The 20,038-nt window shown below is 41.7% G+C and overlaps 1 long non-coding RNA gene across 1 annotated transcript; it reads right to left on the reverse strand.

Moving 5' to 3' along the window:
- Nucleotides 1–395: 395 nt before the first annotated feature.
- Nucleotides 396–8,200, reverse strand: LOC110526464. The gene is made up of 2 exons (XR_002473961.2): nucleotides 7,927–8,200; nucleotides 396–1,406 (listed from the first exon to the last, which is right to left on the reverse strand). It is a non-coding gene; the product is annotated as an uncharacterized LOC110526464 (long non-coding RNA).
- Between the last annotated feature and the right edge of the window lie 11,838 nt (nucleotides 8,201–20,038).

Raw genomic sequence — 20,038 nt, forward strand, 5'->3', positions numbered from 1 at the left:
TCCATTTCAGTTGAGGCACCATTCAATTATCCAGCTTTCTACAGCATGCCCCTTTTCCATAGAGATGTAGTTCTACAGCACAGTGAAAGGGTTGTTGAGTTTCACCAACAATGACCCTCGAGGCCATGGAAATCAGACTATTCCATACTGATTTGTTCTAGGCTGATGTCTGTTTTTTGGTAAAGGTTGCCATGGTAGTAACCATGGAAACATCATACACTGATCTCAGAGTTGAAGGTAACGCCCACTCTCATTGTTACTCTCTGATGCATATTCATATTAAAAAAAAGCTATTACAAATGGCTGTCATTAGGCTTCCATTTCATATCTGTCCATCTCTCTTTGCATCCAGTAACTACTGTAAATTCAATAAACAACACATTTCCACCAATACATTCTTCTTTCCTTGCGGCAAATTTATTTAAAATTCGATAGAGGTCTAGAATTTCACTACATTGATCAAGGCTATACTGCTGGGAAATTATACATAGTCATTTGGCACTATTGTCCGTCTGGCACGGACAAGGCTTTCCTGTCCAAGGCTTAGTACTTACTATTTGCTACTCAAGGGCCATGGAATGATATCTGTAAACAGAGTGTGTGCATTGTGTTATTACAGTGTTAATAACCTTCTGATTGGTAACACTAAAGAAGAAGTTAAGGACCTACGATAAGATTTCTTAAGACTTGATCGAATAAGAAATCACAACACATAATCCATTATTTTATAACATATTTCAATACATTTCCCAAAAAGGCTGGAGATCAGCAGCAGTGGCGCTCTCCCTTAGAAAACTTGTGTTCCACATAGGAACGAAGAGGATTAAGTATGAGTATTTATTCCATATCAACACTCACAATGGACCCATTTTGGCCAGCCATAAAGTCTTCATCAGCATCTGATGATTGAAGCCTCTGGCTGAAACGTGTCAATTTTAACATCAGATGCAGCCTAAACACACAACTGACAAAAGCCATTATATTTTAAAAGAAGATTAAAAGTTGCCTCAGTCAAGATGGAGAGTTTTCTTTAATGGTAATAGACTTACATTATGTGAATTTATGATGAAATGTCAAAGAACACATGAGCCATAGGAAATGACAATAGGTTACAGTGCATCCTACAATTTCAAAAAAAAGAGTCCACTCTTCCTAAGCGTTGTACGATTATGTCTCTACTAAAAGCTTGAGGTGTCATTGATGCATGAGTTCTGGACACTGAGGTAGACTATGACTTGTTGTCTGGGTGCTGAATTTACAACAACAAAATCACTAGTCTTCCATAGTGTCCCGGACCACAAAAGTCAGAACTCTTCACCTTGAGCTGTGGCTCCGTTTCTGTTGTAGCGTTCTGTAAGGTCAGCTTGGATGGTAGCCCTCTTGAGTCACGATGCAGTGTCATCTCCCTAGGGAAAATAAAAAGACATGACAAGCTCGATCAGGGCCAGCCAGATACATTGTAAGATTTAATTTATCACCTCTATTAATTAATAGGTAATTAAGACAAATTCAAGACTGCAGTTATAGCTACTGAACTGTTTGAATTGTTTATTAAGACTATGTGCCCTTACAAATCCTGTTTTGGAGAAGTTAATAATGTCATGGTGTAAAATCCCAATGCCCTTTCCTGTGAGTGGGCAGTCCCTCCCAAATCCTTAATATTGTCCTTCATTTCCAGAGACTGTCACCTGTGTCCCCCTCCTCTCTCAGTGGTCAGGAAGGACACAGTCAATACAGCCACATCACTCTGAGTCTAATAAAACCCATCAATGGAGAGAGGGTGTCCTTGTAAACGCTCAAACTGCATCTAATGCATAGTGCAACCAATCGTCCAACTGACGAGGTGGGACACAGAGAAACTAAATGTGCAATAGACCGTGTTTATGCACATCATTTTCCTAAGATACTTTCAATCACGATCAGATCTCTTGATTGGATGCATTGAAGTAGAAATAAAGAGTTCAAATAGGACATGATACCTCACCCGCTATTCTCTCTGATGAATATTTAGCCATTCTGTTTAACGGTCGGAACATACTGAGTAGCAGAAGTATAACAGTCTTTCAGTGTTAAGTTAGCAACTTGCTCATCAAAGACAGTTCAACCTGTCTGGATGCTGAAAAGGTGCTGAAAGGGAGTTGGGTCCATGAATTTTAAACGAGTCAATGTGAAATAAGGCACTTGGGTAAATGAATGATTCCCCATTGATCTCAGCAGGTAGTATGGAGCTGTGTTGGCCGCCTCTGACTGGAACTGTGGCTAATCGGCTTCATTTGAAATGGTCTAAGGCTAAGTAGTCACAATACCGTCTCTCCACTCTTCTCCATCCCTCTTGCTTTCTCTTTGTCTAAACGCCTACACAAACACATCATTCTATATCAATGAATATATAATTATTAGCCTCTAAATAGCTTTTTGTCATTACCCCCACTGACGGGTTTGGCTGTGTGCTAACTGGCCTGATTAGCCTATATTCAAGTCCCATTTATTTTGCATAAGGAACTGCTTGGGTTATCACAAACAAAAGCAGAGGTTATAATTGGATAGCATTGTATGGGAGTCAGCTCCACTCAATGGGAGCAGACTTGGCTGGGGAGGAAAGGGTAACTTGCCACCGACATGGGTAATGTATTACGTTAGGAGTCCCACTGTGAGAGTGAAATTGACTTGGATCAAATACGTTTTCCCAATTAAATATATATTAACCATAATAGGGCCAGCCGCTAGTGTGAATATGAGAGACTCGTTCAAAATAGCAGAGCCTGCCTCTGCATCCATTTATTTATTTACTTGGGGTCTTCATGAGGAAAAAGGTCTGGAATATGTTCCTCTTATTTCTGCTGGAGTCCTGGCAGAACTAATAGGTGCAGCATGGAATGGTAATGCATTATTAAAGCCGGCTGAATTATGCTCTCCAGCTCAAATGAAGGCCTGTCCTCTATACAATTACCGACGCAGCGGGCAGAGAGGGGCCAGGGCCAATTCTGTCCTTGTACGCTTTGAATGGAAACTAATGTTCAACTAGAGCGCCTATGATTATGGCAGACTATGATTCATAAAATGCTGGCAATTTGCTTTTTTTTTTTTTTTGCATCAACACAAAAAAGGAGAAAATAACAAACACAAAAGCATGTTTCTTCCTGTCTCGGCTTGACCCCGTGACTAAAATACACCACCTTGGAACATTTCACATTCTCCTTTCGACATAAGATGTAGAATGGTGAACAAAAGAGGAAGAACACTTAGATACAGTATATGTCGTTACATTTAAAACCACAATGTCTAGACAGTGCAGTTGTAAACATTCTGATTCCAAGTAACACTGACAGACTAGACCAGCATGCACCTGGCATGGGGGAGAAAGATAAAACCGACTCCCTGAGGCCAAACAATCAGGTGTAAAAAGAAAAATGCATTCCAGTTTTCCAGAACCAGACTGAAATGAGGATGAGGGGGACTTTAATTCAATAACTCTGAGTGAGAATAATCATGCCCTTAGGGCAGCTCTCTGGCCTCACCTTAACTCCATTATAACATCCCATCACCCAGCCCTGTCAGCAGGGAACATGGCAGGAATTTCTTAAATGGCATTTTATTCACCCCTCGTTTCATTAGTTCTGTATCTCCACAGGCGTGGAGCGGCTCTGATTAGTGGAGAGACTTATGGAGACAAACAGACCCTCCCCTATCTCCGATAACACAGATATACATACATACTGCATGATGTGCATGCACAAACACACACACACACACACACACACACACACAGAAACACACACACAGAAACACACAAACAGATGAACAAACAGATGAACAAACAGACAGGCACTCCCATGCATGCAGGTACACAAACACTGGTGGGGGCTTCCCTATTGATCTCACATTAAGAAGCTGATGAGGGAATAACTGTCAGGAGTACATTGGGAGTTAGGAGCCAAGACAGCCCCCCCCCCATCCACCACTAAATAATCCCTTATGGCCCTAGGTACTACTTTCACTCTGTTCCCAGGGGCTTCATCTTTATGCGAGTGACAGCAAACGGCTCAGAAAACAGCTCAAATCAATCTGAAATGCAGTTTGACAGACTAACATTACAGTGGCATGGGAACATGAAATACAGCAGGCGTTGTTGTTTCTTATTGTATGTAATAATAGAATACCTGCCTGTGGCCTGTCGGCAGATCTGAGGAGGTTTCAGAGCTCTAGAAACAGCACACGATCCAGTGTCTGCTATGACTGGAGCACAGCTCAGCTTCTCTTTACTACTCAAGCGTGATGTCTCCCCTGAGGTCTCTGTCGAGTTACATGAACAATTTGTTTTATTACAGTAACGAGAGGGCTGCGCTTTAGAAATCAGTCCAGAGTCCCTGTGCTCTCATCTTCACGCCCGTCAAAGTGTAAAAAATCCAGTCTGAAATACATCTGGCACAGAAAGAATCTTACACTAGACGGGGAATCGTACTCTATAACGAGAAAAAATGTTTGGGAATTGCAATTTGCTGTAATTGCAATTGAATGATTTTCTACTGTAGCTCATCTACATGGTGTGATTCCCAACAACACTGTACATGTCCTACCTAGAGAGCCTCCCTAGTATTGAATTAAGAATGATCATTATCTAAATGGATTTTTTATCATTGTGTATATTTATTTTGTTTTGTCTTAAAGGGTAATCTTATGGGCCAATGGGGTGCCTTTGGAAACAAGCTCTAAATATGTGGCTTCTTTCTTGTAAAAACTGTGGCTAGAAACTGAATTTTGCACAATGGAAGAAATCCTGTAGGTCCTAATATTAAATCTTATCTTACAGCTGCTGACACGCGGTGCAGGAAAATCAAATCCACCACATCCCCAGGCTATCCATACTGTATTTTCGCTTATAAATTACCCAGCAAATCAAATAAAAACACCTTTGGGTCAATACACATTTGATTACAATTCTCTGTCACCTCAAAGGATCGGCAGTTTGATCCCATTTTCAGGAGACACTAACCGAAATAACATTTTGCTGGTGTATGATCAAATGACAGTAAAAGATCACATTAGGTGTAGCCCGACTGCAACTGTCCGCTGTATTTATTATGTATTCTCCATGTTTCATTGCACTTAGTGTGTAATTTCATGTCAGGTGCTGTGCTATCAGTGACCCCGTTCATGTGTAGGGCAGTGATCTATCTCCACTCCTGCACCAGAGCTGCTGCCACAGACAGTAGGCCAGCTGGAGCCTGGCGACTCACCACCCACAGCCATGCCTCAGCAGGAGAGAAGACTGGGGGCAGCGGCCCCCTCCCCGCCACCCTGGCCCCCTCCCCAATGGATGTGCTCTATGGTGACTCAGTGTGCACTGCACGCTCTCCAAATCGTTTTACCTCGTTATTGCGTACGATACCCCGTCTAGTGTAAGATTCTTTCTGTGCCAGATGTATTTCAGAGTGGATTTTTTTACACTCTGACGGGCGTGAAGAAGACGAGCTCAGGGACTTTCTACTGATTTCTAAAGCGCAGCCCTCTTGTTACTGTAATAAAACAAATTTCAGGGAAAGTAAGGTGCTGGGGGATGGAGGGAGGGGAGTCAGGGATGGAGGTATACAGTGGTGTAGTGGAAGGTAAACACATTATGGCCGTTAACCCACCTTTTGCGTAAAAATGCATTGAAAGTATAGGGAACGTTACTTTACTCATGAGAACTGCGATCAGCATATATATATTTTTTTACAATAACATCACTGGAGGTATATCAAAGTGATGGTGGGGTGCGATTCTGGGGTTGAAGTGTAGGCTGCTGTTGCAGAAGGGGTAGGGATGGGATGGAGGGGGGGATGGGTTATGAAGGTTACAGGTGGATGCAGGGTGATATTTGGGGGGATGGGGGGTGTTCAAGGTGTGGGGGAGAGTGATTGGAGGTGATGGTGGGGGTAAGTGTGTAGAAAAGGTTGGGGGTTGAGGTAGTCATAAAAGGCAATGTAGTCATTCATAAGAGGGATATGAGAGATATGTGAGTACCGTAGTAATATTATGATGTGTGGATGCCTGGGAATGAGTGTGTTGGTTAGAGACAGCGGCTGGGGGGTTAGGGCCATGGTGTCCGTGTAAGTAAGTGAATATATGGTCCTCAGAGCCTTGGTGACTCTCTCTGGGCACACAGCCACACTGACTGACTCTCAACTCATCCATCTGGCGTCAGATCTGCCACGTTCCTTCCCCACTCCTCTGCATTACATTAGGACTGAGCTTCAACTCTGACTACATGTTATCCACCAAACTGACTGTATAACAGACTTCTACCATGCATCCACACCGCCACCTCACCTCCTTCTCCATAGATACTGTTCACACTTTTTCTCCTTCCCTTCTGCTTCCGTGAAACCATGGAAATGTATTCTAAGATACCAAAAGCTGTGTGAACAATCTATCGTCACAAACCAACATGGATGGATAAGCTTAGACACATTCACTTTCTATTCTATTATCCTTTGTTTGTTTTTATTGGAGCATAGAAAGATTAGTGCATTTGGAGTGAATGTTTGCTCTTCCTTCCTGTCTCATCTCGGCTGTTGTGGATTTCTTCTTTAAATATCTGAGTCGTGTGGTGATGAGGAGTCTGGGTGCTCTTTCTCAGTGTGGGTGACCAGCTCCCTGCACTGACAGGCTGATGAAAGGACAGTTCAGATGCTGGGTCTCCTCCCCTGGGCTCCATGGGGACCCACATACAAACCGGCCACTTGGGCATTAACTACTGGGACTGCACTTCAAATGTATCTCTGTAAATGGCATCCATTCTCACACACACACACATAAAAATCCATTTAGACCGGTTTTTGTGTGTGTGTGTGTGTGTTTCTGTACCCTGTGGCGCTTCAAAAGAGCTGCTCTTTCAGAAGCAGATTGCCCTCTTCAAGGTTAGAGCTGAGACTGAATTTTGCGCGATGTGCTCCTGGCAGATGCATCCCTGCTTGCACATATCTGTTTAGCCTTGGGGGGGCCAGAGGCATCAATATCATAAATCATTTCTCCACAAACAATCAGCCATCAAAGATTGACTCCTAGCATGAATTGGGTTGGTTAATTTCTACATTTATGTATACTGGTTGGTTCCAAATAACTACACCAAACCCACTGAATTAATTTAACCGACCTGTTTGTTAAAAATGTTTGCTCATATTATATGCTACTCATTTTCTCAACCAGTTTAACATAATACATCAATAAGTACAGCTGCCCTATTCTGCCACTTCAATTGGTTAAACAGGAACAATGAACAGGTATACTCGTTAACCTTCAATTGTTATGCAAATATGATTTGTTTCTGCTAGTTTTGTGTTTACTGTGGATCATTTACAGTGTGAAACTAACAGGCCAATTACAACCAACACCATAGCGAAAGGAGCTGTCCACATCGGTGGTGCTGAACCGGAGATGACGGTGCTGTGTGTGTGCTATGGATGGTTTATCTATCAGGAAGTAACATAAAGCAATAATAAATGATGTCAGAAATGGCAATGGTTACATATAGCCTACTTATCGGAAAGCAAAGTAGAAGACGTTTTTACAAATAATGAACAGCAAATCCGTTTGATAGCGGTGCACTACAGCTGCTCAATCCTAATCCTAGGAATCGTGAATAAATATATAATGTAGTCTACGGTTCGAAAGGTCATGGTTTATGGGAAATATATAAATGGTACAATATATCTATTTCAATCGGGGGTTCTTTACCAATGCTTTTGACCGACGAATGTAGCCCAAGTAGCTTACTGTGTAGGTGGAGGAAAAAGCCGTCGGTGTGTTTGGTTTTTGCTTGCTACAGCCTACCTGTTGCACTGTCCGGCATCCTCTCTCCTTTCACCCCGACCCCAACATAATCTCCCTCTCTCTCTCTCACTCACACACACACACACACACATACAGTAAATACAAGTATCTTACCTTCAGAGTAGACACAGCGTGCATTTCTTCCTTCAATCCTCCCTGGTTTCTGATGCCACACGCGTCACTGGTTTGCTGAGAAGGACTATGTTCAGATGGTATAAACTGCACATCATGAATTAGCGCCAACCTATAGCACTTCCTTCTCTCCCTCTGTCAACCTGCTCTATCTCTGTTCCTCCGTTTATTTGTCGCTCACTCTCTTGCTATATGTTGAGGAAGAAAGATGACGGCCCGTCTCTTTGCCATGTGTAAAGAGAGAGAAGTCTAGCGTTGTTACAGTCCTGCCGCTTTAAAGAGCAGGTCGCCCGACAGGTGGCCTGTCAATATTCCGAACATCAGTGACGTCACCATCGAGGAGACTGAATTTGAAAGTCCCTGAATATCTTTTTTTTTTTTTTTTAAAGGGCACACCACAACTCCAGCCAATCTTCCACCAAGCCATTCAACAGATACATATGAATATGCAAGATACTATATACTTGTTCATATTAGAGAGAGATTTCACAGCTGTTGCCTGTTGGTCCTAGATCTGGTTAAACCCCTTCCACATTTTTTGCATGCATTGTGAAAACCCAATTGAAAACACCTCCAATTAACCCCTTAATGCATTAAGACTACATCTATAATCTTAATTCCTTGATAATCATAGAGAAATTAGCAACAATATCAATGATTGTGACAAATCATATAGTTTATTTTTAATGTGATAAAAGTCACTATATGTTTTATTCACAAGGCATTTTATTGTTCAAATAAGACACACACTCTCTGTTCATGTTGACCACTGTCTCACTGTATTCCTGTCCTGTTAAATAAATAGCTGTATAAGTAGCCTACCAGTATGCTTGCCTGACTGATCTACTCCTGCTTTGTCCCACTGTGTGTAGACTACAGTATACAGAACATTGCCTCCATTCTCCGCTGGAGACCAGCACCTCAGCCTTTCAAAGAAACAGCTTGTATTTAAACACAGTGTCTCCACCCTCAGGAAGAACGCATGGAGGCAAATTGTTCTTTGTATTGATCTCAAATTGGGCTTTTTACATGCATATTTCCTCTCTTTTATCCAAGACCGCAGCAAAGAGCCTGTAACTGGCATTTAGCAGTTTCATAATGTTTCACAAAGCAAGAGACCATGTAATCTTTTCAGATGTCAATGTGCTGCTTTAAACAGTATTATCTACTCAAAATATGTAGAGTTATAGTTTTTTCCTGATTGAATGAACACCTGCATTTTGTATTTTGTCCAAAGAAATGTGCTTGGATTTGTATGCAAGTGTCTTGGTGGGTATACATGAGACATATGGAAATATATCTTATGAAGAGCGCACAAAAATATAGTTTGAGCGTTATACTAATGACTTCAATATAATATACTAGCTTTTTTATTGTGTGGCACTAAATGTTCGGGTCTGACATACTGTAGTCGATGAAAACACATTTGCATATATCACAGATCTAGATATTCTTTCATGTATGAAACATTATTACTGAAACATTATGGTTATTATGATATGGGTAGGTAGGTAGGTAGCATAGTGGTTAGAGCATTGGACTAGTAACTGAATGGTTGCTAGATTGAATCTCTGAGCTGACAAGGTACGAATCTGTCGTTCTGCCCCGGACAATGCAGTTAACCCACTGTTCCTAGTCCGTCATTGAAAATAAGAATTTGTTCTTAACTGACTTGCCTTGTAAAATAAAATAAAAATATTGGTGTAGTATTTCTGCAATTCCAGTCGATACTGTCATTTTCTCTGTAAGGGTGGGATTCTTGAACTGCATTGTGTTAAGGGCTTGTAAGTAAGCATTTTATGATAAAGTCTACATATGTTGTTTTTGTCGCATGTGACAAATACAATTCGATTTGATTCTATTTTAATCCCTGTGTATAAAGAGTGCTTAATGAGACAATTAATAAAAAGCCTGGACCAGAGGGAGTGGCTCACAATGTGTTTATACACCATGGTTCATCATGCTCCCCGATGGTTCCAATCAGCCACTCAAGAGTTCTCAGGAGATGATAAGGGCTTTGCTACCTGCCATGAAAACAGACATGGGGTTCAAAGGTCACTAGAACAGATGTCTGTACTCGGTATCAGTGCTACAACACACACACCTGCCTGGGCTGGGTTTGTTTAGGCAGGGTATGGGCAATTCACTGTGCTGCGTGAGAGTGAGCATCTGCTCATGTATTTTCTCTCTCTATTTCTATCTTTCTATTTCTCTCTCTTTCTCTCTCTCTCTCTCCATCTCTCCAGCCAACAGGAAAGCAGAATCACCCACCAGGTGCCTCTCTTCCAGGTAACTGACCTCATCAGCTAATGACCTTTTCTTTGGTAGGGTGTAAAACCTCAAACAATGCTAATGCTCTCCAGCCGGGCAATGCATGCTGCAGAACCATGACCTCAATTTAGGTCCTAACTAATCTTTTGTGGACAGACGAGACATATCTGACCAAATTACGCAAGATTTTAGTTCTGGTTTAAGACCTAACTGAGAATCAGATTGATTTGATATCTGAGGGTATAACGGCAGCATGATGTCATGTGGCAAATGAAAAGTAAACCACTGGTAGTCCAATGTTGGTTTTTGTGAATTTGAGCCCCGAACTCCCCAGTGTTTCTCCTGTTGAGTTCAGATGTCAGTCTGTTCTCACTTCAGCCCACCCACAGTGCTGCTTGACCTCTTAGTGCTCTGCTCTTCATTTAGAAAATGGAGGGAATAATTGATTGGCCAATCTCTATTCCATTTCTCCTCCTTCGCTCAGTACCTTGCTCTCCCTGAAACTCTCATTAGTGTTCTACTACAATTCACCCCACACTCCAACAGCACCAGCTCTCGAAAAGAAAGTGTGAAAAATTGAGAAAGATGTAACATATTCCATTTATGTAACATATTCCATTTATGTAGTAGTGCAGTGCAAAAAAATATCAGTATCAAACTTCACTATAGTGGGTGATATGACTGTAGGCGATACGAACATTCATTTAGCCTTCAGCGTGACTGGAGTAGGCAATATACTCCTTGAATGTTTCAGAGTAAAACCCTTTTCAATACTATGCCTATTCATAGTTCATAGTAATATCAAAGAATACTGACAGAGTACATAGCTCACCACATGAGAGAAGACTAGTTTAACAGCAAACAACCGTGCAACACCAAGAGCGTAGTCATCCAATCCGTTAGGACACCCACGTAACACCCACACAAACACATGGTCTCTCTCTCTCTCTCTCTCGCTCAATCTCTCCCTCTTCCCTCCTCTCTCTTCCTCTTGAACATACGGATAAAAGTAGCCAATTAATCACCAATCAAAAGTCCAAGACGTTTCACACATATTTACAGGTGCCTTGATGGCTTTTGAACTTCCTTTATAGCAAACATACACACTTACTCCATCACACCTGAATAAATATTTTACTGGATGCAAGACAAACCACACACAGTTGTTAAGCTATCTCCTTTCCTTCCTGTTTCTCTCTTCCTCTCTCCCTCTCCCTCTGTCCTTTGTTTGGCACATTTCTATTTCCATGGCAACCAGCATTAGAGTAAAAAGCAACCAATATTTTCCTGAGCTGTTTTTCAGTGAGTGGCAGACTTTCCTTTTCAGCGTGATTCGTGAAAAGGATGAAGCTTGGCCAGCAACACAGGCAGGGCGGGAGGAGTAGGACTAGTCCCTCCGATTGGGTGGGAAAACAGACAGAGACGGTGACTTTTACACATCACACGTTACTCATGTGTTGTACACACTTTTAAATATGTTTTTGATATAGAGCCAAATAAGGGTTATTTGGAGCTTAAAAATACAGGAACCCTTTTAGGTGCTATATAGAACTCGTTTTTAAAGGTTCTATAAAAAAACATGCTCATACATTTCTGAATGGAACCTTTAAAAATAAAGGTTTCACATTTATTTAACGAGGCAAGTCAGTTAACAACAAATTCTTATTTACAATGAAAGGCCTACCAGGAAACAGTGGGTTGGCTGCCTTGTTCAGGGGCAGAACAACATATTTTTACCTTGTCAGCTCAGTTATTCAATCCAGCAACCTTTCGGTTACTGGCCCAACACTCTAACCACTAGGCTACCTGCCACCCAAAATACCCAGTTATTATTGTGCTATCAATAATCATTTTCTAAGCATCTATAAAGAACAATATATATATATATATATATCTATAAATTATATAGCACAATAAATCATTACAACCCTTTTCTGGTACTATAAATTACCTTTTTTTTCTGTATGTAACCTTTATGGAGAATCTCAATAGCCTTTTGAAAACCATACAGGGTTATTTATTCTGGTTAGCCATATTATATATTTTTTTCTCTTAAATTAAAATTCCATTGTTGTTATTATAGTGTTAGTTGATTCATCTGGTGAGCTAGCTCTGGAATAGATCATTTACATGGAACTGCTCTGAGTCCCCAGGGAGAGGTTTGAGAACCACTGATTTCGACAACAGTTCCCATGACACAAGGACTTACGTGAGTCTTTCACGAGACACAATTTCTGGCTGTAGTCATGTTCAACATTTAATGGTATAAGACAACACATTAGATAAACTGGAATGACACTTACGTTTGCACAAAAAAGCTGTGCGCAAACCACGCCTCAAAATATTAATTTGAGCCGCCGCTCCTACATTTTAATTATCACAGAAAGAGGAAAGGACCCTTTTCTGAACTGCAAAGAATCATTGACGGGCTCAAAGGGATATTTGAGTCATTATGGTTCAACATAGAACCATCACCCTTACCAAAGAACCCTTGAAGAACTATGTACTGGAGAGGGTGTACAGGCCACAAATTGTGTGCCAATCATCATCAAAGAGTGAATTGCAAAGGTTCTTGCTGAAATTTGAGGATGCCATGGTTACACAGAGAGAAACCACAATTGCAGTGGAATAGTAATATTTCAAAAGGTATCCTAGAGGTTAGAGCATTGGGCCAGTAACCAAAAGTTCGCTGGTTTGAATACTTGATTGCTCCAGGGGCGTAGGACAATGGTGACCTTTGCCATGACTTCACTTCCTGCGGGTGTCTCAGGAGGAGTGGAGATATGCAAGAAACACATTTGCATTACACACTTGTGTGTAACAGGACAAATATAAACACCCACCAATTATTATTTTATTTGTATCTTTATTTTATTATTTGATTTGTATCTTTATTTTGTGTGATTTTCACAGCCAAACAACTACAGTATATTTTCTCTGAGCTTTAGAGTAATATGGCGTGGCATTACCAAGGGGAGATAATTGTTCAATAAATCTGAATAAACTAGTACCATTTACTCAGACACATTTGTCAAGAACATCCTTAAATGTAATTCTATGTGAGCTAAAACTATTTTTATTCACTCATGTACTACACAATTTGATGAGGATGTAGTGAGTCATTCAATTCAATTCTGAATGAGGCTTTCTTCAAAATGTCAGACATTGCTTTTTAGATAACAAAGCATATATATTCTTTATTATCTGGTCCCCACAAAAAAAGTTTGTGCGTGTGTATATATATTAGTACATGCATATAATATCAGTCAAAAGTTTGGACTCACCTTCTCATTCAAGGGTTTATTTTTACTATTTTCGACATTGTAAAATAATAGTGAAGACATCAAAACTATTAAATAACACATATGGAATCATATAGTAACCAAAAAAGTGTTAAACAAATAAAAATATATTTTAGATTCTTTAAAGTAGCCACACTTTGCCTTGATGACAGCTTTGCACATTCTTGGCATTCTCTCAAACAGCTTCATGAGGTAGTCACCGGGAAAACATTTTAATTAAAAGTTGTGCCTTGTTGAAAGTTCATATGTGGAATTTCTTTCCCATCTTAATGCATTTCAGCCAATCAGTTGTGTTGTGATACGGTAGGGGTGGTATACAGGAGATAGCCCTATTTGGTAAAAGACAGAGTCCATATAATGGCAAGAACAGCTCAAATAAGAAAAGAGAAATGACAGTCCATCATTTCTTTAAGACATGAAGGTCAGTCGATCCAGAACATTTCAAGAACTTTGAAAGTTTCTTCAAGTGCAGTCGCAAAAAACTCTCGAGCACTATGATGAAACTGGCTCTCATGAAGACCGCCACAGGAAAGGAAGACCCAAGTTCATTACAGTTACCAGCCTCAGAAATTGCAGCCCCAAAAAATGCTTCACAGAGTTCAAGTAACAGACTCATATCAACATCAACTGTTCAGAGGAGACTGTGTTAATCAGGCCTTCATGACCGAATTGCTGCAAAGAAACCACTACTAAAGGACACCAATAAGATGAAGAGACTTGGGCCAAGAAACACAAGTAATGGACATTAGACTGGTAGAAATATGTCCGTTGGCTTGCTGAGTCCAAATTTGAGATTTTTGGTTCCAACCGCTGTCTTTGTGAGAACAGATGATCTCTGCATGTGTGATTCCCACCGTGAAGCATGGAGGAGGAGGTGTAATGGTGTGGGAGTGCTTTGCTGGTGACACTGTTGGTGATTTATTTAGAATTCAAGGCACACGTAACCAGCATGGCTACCACAGCGATTTGCAAAACACCAGTCTCAACGTCAACAATGAAGAGGCGACTCCGGGATGCTAGCCTTCTAGGCAGAGTTCCTCTGTCCAGTGTCTGTGGTCTTTTGCCCATCTTAATATATTATTTGTATTGTCCAGCCTGAGATATGTTTTTTTCTTTGCAACTCTGCCTAGAAGGCCAGCCTCCCGGAGTTGACTCTTCACTGCTGACGTTGAGACTGGTGTTTTGCGGGTACTATTTAATGAAGCTGCCAGTTGAGGACTTGTGAGGCGTCTGTTTCTCAAACCAGACACAAATGAACTTGTCCTCTTGCTCAGTTGTGCAACGGGGCCTCCCACTCCCACTTTCTATTCTGGTTAGGGCCAGTTTGTGCTGTTCTGTGAAGGGAGTAGTAAATAGCGTTATACGAGATCTTTTGTTTCTTGACAATTTCTTGCATGGAATAGCCTTCATTTCTCAGAACAAGAATAGACTGATGAGTTTCAGAAGAAAAATCTTTGTTTCTGGCTATTTTGAGCCTGTAATCGAACCCATAAATGCTGATGCTCCAGATACTCAACTAGTCTACAGAAGGTCAGTTTTATTGCTTCTTTAATCAGGACTACAGTTTTCCGCTGTGCTAACATAATTGCAAAAGGGTTTTCTAATGGTCAATTAGCCTTTTAAAACTATAAACTTGGATTAGCTAACAACGTGCCATGGGAACACAGGAGTGATGATTGCTGATAATGTGCCTCTGTATGTAGATATTCCATAAAAAATCTACAGTTTCCAGCTACAATAGTCATTTACACTGTATTTCTGATCAATTTTATGTTATTTTAATGGACAAAAATAATGACATTTCTAAGTGACCTCAAACTTAGAAACGGTAGTGTATATTAATATAATACAAAGACATGCGCTTTTTAGCATTAATAGTAAACTTTTCAGTCACGTCCATCACAGCTCTCCGACTGTACCTGAATTCAATTTCCTTTCATAATTTGCCTATTCTAAAATGGCTTGGCCCACCATGTCTAAACAACACTGGAGGAACAACTTACCAAAATGCAGCCCCCCTCCTAAGCATCTGTAAACTCCCTCATGGTACCCTGCAGAACAAAGGAGCTTTTCACAGATGAGAGGCAGGTGAGAGCCACCAAATGGAGCTCAAGTAGGCCCCTGCCTTCCTCCGCTGATGGCACAAGTACTGCTCTCTTTCTCCTTCTCACTGTGTCACCCACAGGTCTAGTCTATCTTTATAGTACATCTCAGGCTTCTGCTAAAAGCCTGAGCGAACAAGACTGGTATAATTGCATTTCTAGAAATACACTAATAATGTCATGTACTCAGGAAAACGCTTGGCCAAATGTGTGTGTCCTCAGCACAACCCTGGACAGGCACAGATACAGGCATTCCACATACAGGATGTGAGTTTTACCCTGATGAAAAGATTTTGTCCCCATAGCCCCTATTAGGGAGAATGCTCGGTACATACTGCAATGTTCACTAAGAAACTCTAATGTTCTTTCCCTTGTTTTTAAAGTCTGTTTTTAATGTTAGACTGTACTATAACATGCTGCTAGCAAAGGAAATTATAAGTTGTAGAGTGGCCATGCGTGGAACAGGGATAATTGGTGTTAGACCCATTATGCTGCACTCAAGGCCATGCGTGCAGTCCTTCCCACTGCTTTAAGCCTTTTTCGCTCTTTTTTTTGAGTTTTTTTTATACACACATCCATCGCTGCTACAGCGCACAGAATCACAGCGCAAGATCAAACAGGGAGCTGAGAAGACCGTTTCTTTTGTTTGTGTTTTCTTTGTCGTATAAAGAAAATCTAAACCCACCACGTTATTCCTTAAAAAGTGGAATATCAAATATAATACAATACAATAACAGACTGCTATAATCGACACAAAAAGTGTATAAAATGCCATTCTTGTTCATTTTTGACGAACAGACACATGTAAGGGTTGAAAGAACATGGGCTTATAATAGTTGGGTACATCCAATGTAAAAAAGGAATGAATGAAAATTGTAGGATAAATCAATTGTATGAGAAAGCGGTAATAGCTGCGTACTGTATAAAGGAGTCTTTTCATTGTGGACTTTGCATTAAGGCCTTTCACAAGACGTCTTACCTATCCATGGAAACCTATCCTGAAACAAATACCCAATGCTGCGACATACAGTATGTCCTTAGCACATTGCAAGGTTATTAAACGTAATGAAAAAGGCGTGGGTGGTATACTGTGCATATACTGTGCATTGGGTTGCACCCTTTTTGCCTTCAGAACAGCCTCACTTTGTCAGGGCATGGACTCTACAAGGCATCAAAAGCGTTCCACAGGGACGCTGGACCATGTTGACTCCAACGTTGCCCACAGTTGTGTCAACTTGGCTGGATGCCCTTTTGGTGGTGGACCATTCTTGATACACACAGGAAACTGTTGAGTGTGAAAAACCCAGCAGCGTTGCAGTTCTTGACACACTCAAATCAGTGGGCTACTACCACTGGCACCTACTACCATACCCCATTCAAAGACACTTCAATCTTTTGTCTTGCCCATTCACCCTCTGAATGACACATACGCAATCCATGTCTCAAGGTTTAAAAATCCTTCTTTAATCTGTCTCCTCCCCTTCATCTACACTGATTTGAAGTGTATTTAACAACTGACATCAATAAGGGATCTTAGCTTTCACCTGGATTCATCTGGTCAGTGTATGATGCCCTGCAAAGAGCAGGTGTTCCTAATGTTTTGTAAACTCAGTGTTTATAACTATAAGTTAATTTATTTGGCACATCTTAGATTGTAATCTCCAGCTCAGGGCTCCAGCTATGCATTTGGTGGCTAGCTTTTGCAATATCAAGCTTCTTTGTTACAGCAGAGACAATCAATCCCCTCCACTTCTCTAAACCCGACCCTGAAAAGACTGTGCCCCACGTGATCAATCAATCAAATTTATTTTATATAGCCCTTCGTACATCAGCTGATATCTCAAAGTGCTGTACAGAAACCCAGCCTAAAACCCCAAACAGCAAGCAATGCAGGTGAAGAAGCACGGTGGCTAGGAAAAACTCCCTAGAAAGGCCAAAACCTAGGAAGAAACCTAGAGAGGAACCAGGCTATGTGGGGTGGCCAGTCCTCTTCTGGCTGTGCCGGGTGGAGATTATAACAAAACATGGTCAAGATGTTCAAATGTTCATAAATGACCAGCATGGTCGAATAATAATAAGGCAGAATAGTTGAAACTGGAGCAGCAGCACAGTCAGGTGGACTGGGGACAGCAAGGAGTCATCATGTCAGGTATTCCTGGGGCATGGTCCTAGGGCTCAGGTCCTCCGAGAGAGAGAAAGAAAGAGAGAATTAGAGAGAGCATATGTGGGATGGCCAGTCCTCTTCTGGCTGTGCCGGGTGGAGATTATAACAAAACATGGTCAAGATGTTCAAATGTTCATAAATGACCAGCATGGTCGAATAATAATAAGGCAGAATAGTTGAAACTGGAGCAGCAGCACAGTCAGGTGGACTGGGGACAGCAAGGAGTCATCATGTCAGGTAGTCCTGGGGCATGGTCCTAGGGCTCAGGTCCTCCGAGAGAGAGAAAGAGAGAAGGAGAGAATTAGAGAACGCACACTTAGATTCACACAGGACACCGAATAGGACAGGAGAAGTACTCCAGATATAACAAACTGACCCTAGCCCCCCGACACATAAACTACTGCAGCATAAATACTGGAGGCTGAGACAGGAGGGGTCAGGAGACACTGTGGCCCACTCCGAGGACACCCCCGGACAGGGCCAAACAGGAAGGATATAACCCCACCCACTTTGCCAAAGCACAGCCCCCACACCACTAGAGGGATATCTTCAACCACCAACATACCATCCTGAGACAAGGCTGAGTATAGCCCACAAAGACCTCCGCCACGGCACAACTTAAGGGGGGGGGGGGGGCAACCCAGACAGGATGACCACATCAGTGACTCAACCCACTCAGGTGACGCACCCCCTCCAGGGACGGCATGAGAGAGCCCCAGTAAAGCCAGTGACTCAGCCCCTGCAATAGGGTTAGAGGCAGAGAATCCCAGTGGAAAGAGGGGAACCGGCCAGGCAGAGACAGCAAGGGTGGTTCGTTGCTCCAGAGCCTTTCCGTTCACCCTCCCACTCCTGGGCCAGACTACACTCAATCATATGACCCACTGAAGAGATGAGTCTTCAGTAGAGACTTAAAGGTTGAGACCGAGTTTGCGTCTCTGACATGGGTAGGCAGACCGTTCCATAAAAATGGAGCTCTATAGGAGAAAGCCCTGCCTCCAGCTGTTTGCTTAAAAATTCTAGGGACAATTAGGAGGCCTGCGTCTTGTGACCGTAGCGTACGTGTAGGTATGTACGGCAGGACCAAATCAGAGAGATAGATAGATAGATGGGCATCCATATATGATGCCATTCAATATGTGCAGTTCCGCTATGCAGACATCATGGTGGCGTTGAGCAAAGCAGCCAACTCCACGTCCACCCCAATATGTTTTGTTCTTGCACCAAACTGTGAGCAGCCTTTTAAGATACAGTAGTTGTAGAACTTTATGAGCTGGATTGTCCGCCCTTGCAATTAGTTTATGTTTGCTTGTTAGCATTTCTTTTTATTTTTTAAAAACTTTTGGAAATAAATAGTACCCCTTGTGTGCACTGCCGGTGCTACTGTTTACCCCGGTATGGTACAAGAACGGTATGAAGGTATGAACATCTGTATACTGCCCAACCCTAGTATGAGATATTGTCCTGTATTGACCTGAATCGTTCTTGAAAGCCCTCCATAGAGAAGCATACAATATGTTCTACAGTGAAGGATTATTCACAGGACTGTTGCTAACAGATGCTGATCCTTCGGTAGGAAGGGGGTGGGGGACATTGGGGAACTAAGATACATGTTTAGGAGGAAGGACTGTTACATTACTCTTTAGGACAGGATGGCCATCTGGAAGAAAAAACACAATTTAGAGTGAGTGGGCTCAAGAGATGCCAATGCAGTGTTAGTGGAGCTGGTGCGGCCTCATCTTAGGGTTGAATTTGTGTTCGATGAGCTGGTCGATAATTTATTGGAATATTCTGTGTTAGTTTGTGAATTTGCCTTGATTGTGTTATGTGTGTGATGTGAACTGATAGTGTACAATTCTCTCACTTTCTATCACTTACACTCTCTCTCTCTGAGAGAGGTGTGATTCTACAGCGGCTCCCTGTGTGTGAGGGTGTGTGTGTGTGTGAGGGTGTCCGTCCGCATGTGGAATGCTTTCCATTTGATTTCACCTGGATGCCAGACCTGTAATATGAAACAGAAAACCCTACAGGAGTCCCTATTTCAGTCTAATCACTTCAGCACTCTCTCTCACTTGGGAAAAGTGAGAATTGCAGGTACTTCATGCAAGAGCAAATGACATGAAAGTGGATTTTTGAAATTACGATCGCATAGTGACCTTATAAAAGTTTATCCTCATGGTCGGGGGTATTTCCGAAGTCCATATGTAGTTTGAAGGTTCACAGTTTTTATTTCAATTGCAAAATCTTTCAAAAAGAAT

The sequence above is a fragment of the Oncorhynchus mykiss genome, chromosome 6 (genome assembly GCF_013265735.2).
Source record: "Oncorhynchus mykiss isolate Arlee chromosome 6, USDA_OmykA_1.1, whole genome shotgun sequence".
Lineage (NCBI taxonomy): Eukaryota > Metazoa > Chordata > Actinopteri > Salmoniformes > Salmonidae > Oncorhynchus > Oncorhynchus mykiss.